Here is a 9889-nt window from a genome sequence, read left to right as displayed (position 1 = left end):
TATGATGAACTGAGACAGTGACAGAGATTCAGCGATGAGTGGCTGCAGCTATATACGTAAACAGGCCCCATCTAGACCCTGGGATTCCAGCCTTGACAAAGGCTTGTGCCCTCAGAGAGCAGCTTGGAAGTATATTCGGGTAACTCAGAGAAGCAGAGCCAGTAGAAGATAAATACGGATTTAAAAAAGGGAAATGGCTTAAGCACTCATGGGGTTCACTAAGCAATCTCTGCAAAGCTGTCCCCATGTCTGCAGGCTGGTAGTCAGGAAGGAAGATCATGAGCAAGCTGGAACCCTACAAGGGCCAGGATGGCCCACATGGATTTGGATTCTCATGGCCTCCAACCTTGGTGAAAAGAGTATTCTACAGAGACCAAGGTCCTTTGTCAAGAACCTAAACACACACACACACACACACACACACACACACACACACACACACGAGTCAGAGAAACTGAAGGAAGATCTAGGGGGATGGGATAGCAATTGCAGGCCAAATTGCTGTTTCCTGCCAATAAGCTGAACTGACAGATCAGAAACAATGTGCTAGTATGTGTGCTACAAAAGGGCTGCTGCCTTCCTTCCATCCTCCAACTGTCAGGAGGGAATCTCCCTCATAGCTCATGCTGACAGGAAACACAGAAAGGAAATTCTGGGAGATGTAGGACAGTCCAGCCAAGTGGGCACATGGGAAAGCCATCACAGGAAGCAACAGAGGCACCAGCAAGGACCAAGACAGAGGATCCCCTGAACATGTTGTTCTGTAGAAGGTGGTGGGAAGTCCTTGCCCAAGCCTATGGGGAATCCCCAATAATTATGAACATTAAATTTTCTACCAGCCCTATAGGAGTGGGCTGAGTTAGAATTACTTTGATTTAAAGAACATAATGTGATAAACATGCTGAAATGTAATACAGTGAGGCCTGAAAAAATTATCTATTTAGACCATCTTAGATTAGCTCCCCCCAAAACTGCCTTCATGAAGAATTCATTTAATGTTTTGGACATTTTATTATCAATCATTAAAGAAACAATAATAGGCCTGGCCCATGTTGCTCAGTGGTTGACCAAGAGGTCACTGGTTCGATTCCTGGTAAGGGCACATCCCCGGGTTGCAGGCTTGATCCCCAGTAGGGGCGTGCAGGAGGCAACTGATCAATGTTTCTCTCTCATCAATGTTTCTATCTGTCTATCCCTCTCTCTCTAAAAAAAAATCAATGAAAACATATTTTATAAAAGAAACAACAATATGATCAACACTGCTATTTTTTTTGAAAGTATACATCACTAATATCAAGGGTGTTATTTAGTTTGTTTTCCCTTATATAAAATCTATGTAGAAAACCATAGTCCAAATGGCCCAATGATGCCAAAGACTGAAATAGATAAGAAAATAAGCCCATGGGGAATTTTGGTTCAGAAACATATTTCTGAGGATTTCTGAGCAGTCTCCTTGAGACAGGCCAGCCAGGACAAGTAGAATAGGGAAACTGAGACAGATAGTTAAACAGACAAGCAGGTTACAGACATCTAGTAAATCACAAAATCCTATCTTCCCTAAACAAGGACACTTACGAATAAATGGTTACACCTCTCCTCCCCAACCATAGTGCAAATAGTTTAAGTCACCCTACTCAGGGAGATATGTAACAGAAATCCAATTAGTGCCATTTGTGCCAACCACTCCCAAGGACAGATGAAGTTAAGGGAATAAATGTCATTCAGGTGCATCAGCATAAAGCTGAGAAATATTCAATTGAGATCCTTCCTTAAGACCTCCCTAAACTCCCAGCCTTTAAAAGCCTCAACACAAAGGACCAGGGTATGCTCTCCCTCCCAGGAGCACACCCATGCCTTTCTTTTTTCTCAGGGGTGCATCTCATAAGCTCTAAAGGTCCCCCAGGAGACTTGCAACCATGGGAGCGATGGGCAGTGGCAGCTTGTCCTGGCTAACTCCCTGAACCTGTCTCCAAGGCTCCATTTGCTCTGAGTTCTCAGAGAGCCAAAGCAGCCCTGCCTAGTCTCTCTCTTGTTGCTTCTTCTATCCTAAACTTTTTGTTTGTTCCACTGTCCCCAGCTTTAATGAAAGTACTCTCAAAATCATCTGGACTCGTGTTGTGAAATTTTTCTTGCATGAAGTCAAGAACCCATATACTACCCTCTCCAGGCCCAGTACCTGTCCAGTAAAAGTCTGATTTTTTAGTTATAACAGTGTGTTCTAACATCATTAGGATATCTTGGAGACCATGATGTGCTTTCCCACTGTAACAGTGATAACCAGAATGGTGAGCCGAGGTTTTTCCCCAGCGTTGTGTCTTGAGACGCAGAAGAATGAGCTCCTTGGACCAAAAGATTTAAACAAAAGCATAGAAAATTTATTACGAGCAGATTCAGACACCCCTCATGGGGACGGAGGACCCAATAATGGCTTCCCCCTCAAGCCTTGTAGTCCAGGGGTATATATTTGCTATAAGCCTGCTTTCATATCTATCCATTTCGTCACCTAATTGATCCCCTCAATTGTTCTTGCCCAGCAACGGACCTGAACTTTCCCTGTTTCTGTGTGTTTGTATACCTTGTTGCTGCAGGTCCTCCCTTGTTTTTCCATGCCTCCCACTTTGAGTCAAGAAACATTTTATTATTTCTGCATGGTTGGTTCCTGTGGTCAGGCTTGCTCAAACTGCCATGTCTGCCCCTGCCTGTGTTCCACCTGCCTTTGTTTTCCACTGGATCCCTGCCCTATCTGCCTGCGTTTCAAGTTAACCCTCTCAATAGCTGTCCATAACAATCTCCATACTGCCCTAAATGTGGCTACGTTTCTTCTCTGACCAGGACCCACCCAACTGCCTTTCTATCAATGGCTGGGACTCTTGGTCACTTCCGTTCCAGAGAATCTGAAACTGTGTTCTTTACCCCACTCAGAGAGCTTCCATACAAACCACTCAAGTGAGGGGTTGAAAGTCAGTCTGTTAGAACTGAATTTTTTAAATTTTTATTGATTTTAAGAGAGGAAGAGAGTGAGATCAATTTGTGTTCCACTTATTTATGCATTCATTGGTTGATTCTTATATGTACCCTGACCAGGGATTGAACCCACAACCGTGGTGGATCAGGATGATGCTCTAACCAACTGAGCTACTCGGCCAGGGTTAGAACTGAATTTTTTAGAGAAGAACATAACTGGCCCAGGTTCCAGGTACTTTTGGAAAATGCTTTCATCTATGTTAAATTCTACAAAAATCAATTTCTCAAATCGCAAAAGATCTAGTGAGTATATTTTTCTCCCTCTGATGTCAACTGTTTTATTGCATTGCTGTCAGAACACCCTTCTTAGAATCTGACAAAGTAGTTTTCTCAAATTGTCTGGTGATAAGGCAGAGACTATAAACTCTGTGGGCTTTATGAAGAGTGTGTTTTGTAAACAATGTCTTATGTCTCAGAGCCTTTGTCCCATCAGAGTTGAGAGCTGAAGACTTACCCATACACTAGTTGAAAAGTACAAGAACTTAGGATCTGACAGACCAGAAGTTGGATCTGAACTCTGCCCTCATCAGTAGTATGACCCTGAGAAAGTTACTAATTTTACTGAAAGACAGTTTTTTCATCTGTGAAAAATAAATATCCATTTATGGGGGGAGTATCCCAATTAAATAAAATTCCCAGTGGGCACTCATTCCCTTACAGCTGTGCTTCCGATGATTGGTGTTGACACAAGCACCACCTGTGCATGTGCACCAAAATACAGGTATCATTTCTTTAAGAGCAATATATATACATACAATTTTATATAAAACAATTATATATACTAGTAAACTAGAGGCCCGATGCATGAAATTCATGCAAGAGTAGGCCTTCCTCCCCCTGCTGCTGGCACCGGATTCTCTCTGGCACCCGGAACCTGGGCTTCCCTGGCAGCCCCAGCTTCATCTGGAAGGTCATCCAGAAGCACATCCAGAAGGACATCCAGTCTAATTATCATATTAAGCTTTTATTATTATATATAATGTTTATGATTAGATTATTATGGATAAGTCATAACCAAATATAATATTTCAAGGAAGGCAATAAATCAATCAAGAAATTCTCCCAAGGCTCTTTCCAGCTGATGCAGAGCCATGGGCATCTCTTGAGACAACTAGTACAAGCACTGCAAGACCTGGGGCAAGAGACAGCCCCACCACAAGAAGTGAAAATATGAACTAGGATGTCCTGCTGCCAACACTAAGATTGGCCCCTGCCAAATACACACAGTTTGTATGCAGGGAGGCAACAGGAAGTACCAAGCCTTGAGGCTGGATGTGGGCAACTTTTTACTTGGGCTTGGAGTGTTGTACACACAAAACAAGGATTATTGATGTTGTCTACAATGCATTCAACAATGAACTGGGCAACATCAAGCCCTGAGTAAAGAACTGTAGAGTGCTCACCATACCTACTGTGGCACAAGTCCCTCTAGCACTGCCCCTGGGCCACAAGAAGGGGGCCAAGCTGACCCCTGAAGAGGAAGAGATTTTAAACAAAAAATGATCAAAGAAAATTCAGAAGAACTATGATGAAAGTAAATAAAATACCAAAATCAGCAGTCTTCTTGAAGAGCAGTTGCATCAGGACAAGCTTCTTGCATGCCTCACTTCAGGACCAGGCCAATGTGGCCGAGCAGATGATTATGTGTAGAGGGAAAGGACCTAGAGTTCTAGCTGAGGAAATTCAAGGCCCAGAAAGGCAAATAAATCTTCCTCTTCCCAATATTAGATCATGTAATAAAGGTGTTTATTGTTTTAAAAACATCTACCAAGAATGAGAAATAGAGAAAAAAAATAAGAAAGATAATCTCAGCATTCTCAGGGGAAAAAAATTAGTACCTGAAAGTAGGGTACCCACTTAAGGGATTAATATTTTGCATCACCTTTTCAGCAGTAGTATCACTGTTTTAAAAAACTACTGATGAGTATTAACAAAAGTTTATTTTGTATTTGGTCATTAGTTAGTTGTGATTTGGAGATGGGAATAGCAAGGGGAGGTTTGACAGAAAATAGAGATTATACTAAATGTCTTTGCTGGAGGCTCTTCCAATTTTGATTACTGGCATTCAAAGGTAGAGATAGCCACTACGCTGTAAAGAATAAGTGACCTGAAAATTAGGGCTACGTGCAACTTGACTATGAAGATGACTAGGGCACAGAAGCCACTGGATTCCTAGTCTGAAAGAGAACAAAGCCTGTATCCCTCACTGGATTCTGAGAAGCAGGGCTTTCTGAAATACCCAGGAGCTGTGCTACAGTTTCTAGCTGAAAAACCAAAGAACCCTTTCTGTAGGAAGACGAAGGTGGGTACAAAGCTTATAAATTAGGAGGAGAAATGTAAAATTGAATGGCATCAGTTCTCTGTGATTCAGATTCTTTCTGTCCGGGCCACACGTCCTTGTGTTGGGGTAGGTAGGGCAAAAGGAGAAGGCAGGATCAAGAGCAAATCAAGACTAAAAGATCTCTTACTAAAAATCTCTATAAGGCATTGAGGACTTAGGAGTGTAGTGCTGTAGTGCTGTGCAACTTATAAATACAGAAAGTGAAGCATGCAAGGGTGCCAGGTCCATTTCTCACTAGAATCATGAATAGACACAGCAACCTGGGAATAAGCCATTTTTTAGCTTAAACTCAGACTAGAGAAATAAAAACAATAGGAAAAGGTAAATATGAATTGGCAACCACATTAAACATTGACAGTATTTAAATTATTTTATTTAAGCCCTAGCAGGCTTGGTGCAGTGGATAGAATGTCAGCCTGCAGACTGAAGGGTGCCAGGTTCAATTCTTGGTCAGGGCACATGCCCAGGTTTCAGGCTAGATCCCCAGTATGGGGTGTGCTGGGAGCAGTCAATCAATGTTTCTCTCTCTCTCTCTCCCTCTCCCTTCCTCTATGAAATCAATAAAAATATTTTAAAAATTGTTTTATTTAGTAAGTACAAATATAGTACTTAACTATTTACCAGGCCCTGTTTGGAGCACTTCACAAAAAGTCACTCATTTAACTGTCATAATGACTCTATGAATAAGAGAAAAAGTGAATGAGACATATCTCCAAAGGGATTCTGAGTCTCTTTGGTTCTAGAAATTTAAGAAACCCAGATTTCATAATGTTACCTGAAAATGAGATTTAAAATAACAGAATCAATTTCAACAATGCTGCGTAGCAAAGGTGACCAACTTCAATCTCTGTGAGGCTAGGCAGATGACATAGTGAATACCTACCCTGGTGGAGAAATACAGAGCTTGACCCATATAAAGAAGAAAACAGATCCCCAGACCTAGCCAATTTGCTCAAACTCTCCATTTTTAAAAACAATCTCCATTTTTAAAGAGAAGCTGGAAACCCATATTTTATGCTTAATCTTCCTATTTTTAAATGTTGGCAACTACCGTAATTCAAGTTTTTCATAACACTGTAAATGAAACAAAGCAAGTCTGCTAGTCTCCCCTAGACCTTGGGCATCTGCTGTGCAATCTCTTCGCCGTGGCTTTTGCACCATGGCCATGTGGTATTATCCTTACAAGAAGCTGAGTATCCTATCAAGGGCTCCAACCAAGTATAAGTGATTCTCCCTCTACTGAGTTTCAATGGGCCCAGAGATGTCCCCACACACACACACTACAATTTCTTTCAAAACATTTGAAAGCACTTATTGAAAGGTGCAAGCCTTATTTTTTCATGTGGAAGCTGAGTGAGAAGAAGTAAAAAGTACACCACATAATTTTTTCCCAGAGTCACTCCCTTGAACCAATAATCAAAGGCAAGGTTACTCTGAGATTTCTCTAATTAGTTGAAGTGCACCCAATGTGCCTGGCTCTTCCTCTTCACCGATTTCTCTGGCATTCTTCTTCTGTTTTGAGGACTATAATAAAAGACTCAGAACAACCTAATTTCCCACTAGCTTCTGCTCCATAATCCTCCATCCCTGCTCAGCCTAATGGCTCACATCAACCTTGGCTGCCCTACCTGGGTCTCAGTTTGCTCATAGTCCCACCAGTCTCTTCCATCTCAATGAAACCATGTCTGTTTGGGTCACTGCTTAGTAATTAACCTTGGCCAGTTCCAGTAACCAAAAAAAAAAAAATTATTTTAGAATGACTCAATGTAGGAGTAAACAAATTCTCTTTGACATTTTATCATTTTTTGAAGTTGACCATACCATCTTTTTTTAATCTCTCTGGGACACGCACATATCTCTTGCTTCTCATGGTGCTGACTTCTTCTCTGGCTTATTTGCTCTCAACTACCCTTCAGTGGCTCTAAGCAATCGGGACTCCTCTATCCCTGTTGATCCCTCTTATGGCAGCTGAAGGACCTCAATAAATTGGGCTCAACCCAAAGATGCTGCTCTGACTTGTTTCATGTTTCTAAAATTACTTAACTCTGACAGACTAATTTTGAGAGATATTTTCAAGGTCAAATACTCTGCGGCTCTCACCCTGGGAAAACTATTCTAAGGAAAAATAAACCAACTGAAATAATCCTAAATTAGGCTGTAATTAGGAGAGAAGAATAGAAGGATCGTGAGTGATGGAACATACTTCTTGATCTTGAAATATATAAAGTCCTTAGAAGTTAGCAAGCACTCACAATCCCTCAGAGAAATGTCTACTAAGTCATTGGGATGTTCTGTGGCTCAATCACTTAGTACTAGTGCATAGAGCATATGACACAATTTATGTCCTCGAGGAGTTCTTTCTTTTTGATTCATCTCTAACTGGGTCTGCCACAAAGGCCCATAGGAAAGAGGTCAGTTGATCTATTTCTGTATATATAGGATTTGATGACATGTGAGAGAAGAGGTATGGTGGAAGCAAATTGGAAATAAAACTTGATAGAAAGTTTTAGAATCTGACATAAAACTGTGTCAGTCACAGAGGACAAATGAGATGTGAAAAGATCCAATACAATAATCTTTGAAAAAAAAATCATGAAGCAGAGAGAAGAAAAGCCAGAGAAGGAGGAAGACAATTACGACACTACACTATTAATCCCAGTGAATTCAGGGAGCTCTTGCATTTGTTCAAAATATTCTTTCAATGCCCTTGAATTATATTAATGAATTATCACACTAGCCCCTAGGTGAGTTTGCCAGAAGCCAATTCCAGCTTGTCAGCAGGGCTGAATAATCTGGGATGGCTGAAAGGCACTCCCCCAAACCTGAATAGGATTGTCTACTGCCAGACAGCTCAGGGCTTCTTAATCTGCATATTATTGCCTCCTGTTGGCCAAACACCTGAACAGCTGTAGGCTATTCCCCAATCTGACAATGCTTCTGTAAACCCTACCCTTTGAAACCCTACCCTTTGAAGTGTATTATCTCCACCTTGCCTTAGGACAAATTGTGTTAATAAAAAGCACGGGATCCTGAGTCAAGGGGTAGTCTTTAGCTCCTTTAGCTGAAGCTCCTCTGACCCCCAATGCCTTTCAAAACTATCTTTTGTCTATGGAGTTCTTATTGAACCTACACATCAGCCCTTTCTCCCGATTGCTGAACCCTCTGTAATGCTGGGACAAGAACCGCGGCAGAGTTCAGTGAAGTTACAGAATTGCCCAATGTCGCACAGCTAGTAAGTGCTGGTGGAATTAGAATATGAAACAGTCTACTTCTGGAGCGGGGATGTAAAAGAAGAGTGTGCTTAAAAGTGTTAAATACCCCAAGAACAAAAGTAAAATGGGAATGAAGTATTTTGAATTTGGCAGTTTTAATTGTTGGAAAGTGTGCTTCCAGTTGAGTCACAGAAACCAGTTTATTGGTGATGAGGCAGTGATTGGGTGGAAAAAACTTAGAAGCCATTGGATATGTGGCATTTATTTGAGAAATTTGTCCTCAAAGGAAACTGAACTTTCTAGAAGGAACTTAGTAACCCCTGACTCTGTGTACTACTCAAGGCCAGTGTGCTCGTCAGGATACAGTAGTCACTCTAATAGCTCCTAAATCTTAGTGGCTTAAAACTGAAGAAGTTTACTTCTTGCTCTCATTAGAGTCCATGAGGTCTGAGGAGAGGAGCACTCCGCTCCACAGAGCCATTCAGAGATCTGGGCTCCTTGTAGCATGTGGCTCATCCATCTTCTGAGACCTCAGAATCCTCTACTGAATCTGTGACTCTTGAAACAAGGAAAGGAATTGCAAATGGAAGATGTGGAGCAAGAAGGAGTTAAGGGCCAGGCTTAGAGCTGGTGTTACATCACTTCTATCCGCATGTATCACATGGCCCCACTCTGACTGCAGGACTCTCTGGAAAATGTGGTTTAATTATGTGACCAGGAAGAAAAGCAAGCAGTACAGCTGCAGCCTCTCTCTGAGCCCTTAAGCCATGTCTTTTTCCCCCCCTCTGCTCACTAGGTACATGGTAGGATAAAGAGATTCAGATGCTCAGAGACCCTGGTTTCTTTTCTACTTTTGTCCTCACAATTAACTTGAAGTCAAGGTTTGATCTGGACTACATTTCTGCCCTGCCTCATCTCCTAACAGGCCCAGAGCTGGCCTCCACCAGTGCTCAATTAATGTTCCAAGGAGACTGGTGGTGCTAGACTGGCCCTGAAATAAGAGAAGTGATTATGGGAATACTTGCCCCTTCTAAACTTTTGCTGAGCATCAGTGCATAGTAATATGGCCCCCTGTTGCCAGATCTTCACATTTTTTCAAGAAAAATCAGGACTCTGACTTTTTATTTAAAAACTTCCAATTTTATTAAGTGGGCTCAAACAAAATATCTGTGGGCCAGATTTGACCAACAGGCTAAACATTTCTATCTCTAGCTTAAATTCTGTAATGTGATGCCAGAGACGCTAAGCTTCTCACCATTGGGGTCCTCACAGAGACCAGAGGGGCTCAGCCTCTGGCACTCCCTAAATAGCT

General features: G+C 41.8%; 1 pseudogene across 1 annotated transcript; it reads left to right on the top strand.

Annotated features, from left to right (window-relative positions):
• The first annotated feature begins 2282 nt into the window (after positions 1–2282).
• LOC307102000 (small ribosomal subunit protein eS8-like) lies at positions 2283–4730 on the top strand (annotated as a pseudogene). Its single transcript has 2 exons — positions 2283–2456; positions 4140–4730. The product of its transcript is annotated as a small ribosomal subunit protein eS8-like (transcript).
• Positions 4731–9889: the final 5159 nt, after the last annotated feature.

The sequence above is a fragment of the Cnephaeus nilssonii genome, assembly GCF_951640355.1.
Source record: "Cnephaeus nilssonii genome assembly, chromosome: 6".
In the NCBI taxonomy this organism is placed as follows: domain Eukaryota; kingdom Metazoa; phylum Chordata; class Mammalia; order Chiroptera; family Vespertilionidae; genus Cnephaeus; species Cnephaeus nilssonii.
The sequence above is the reverse complement of the archived record's forward strand: the minus strand, read 5'-3'. Positions and strand labels throughout refer to the sequence as shown.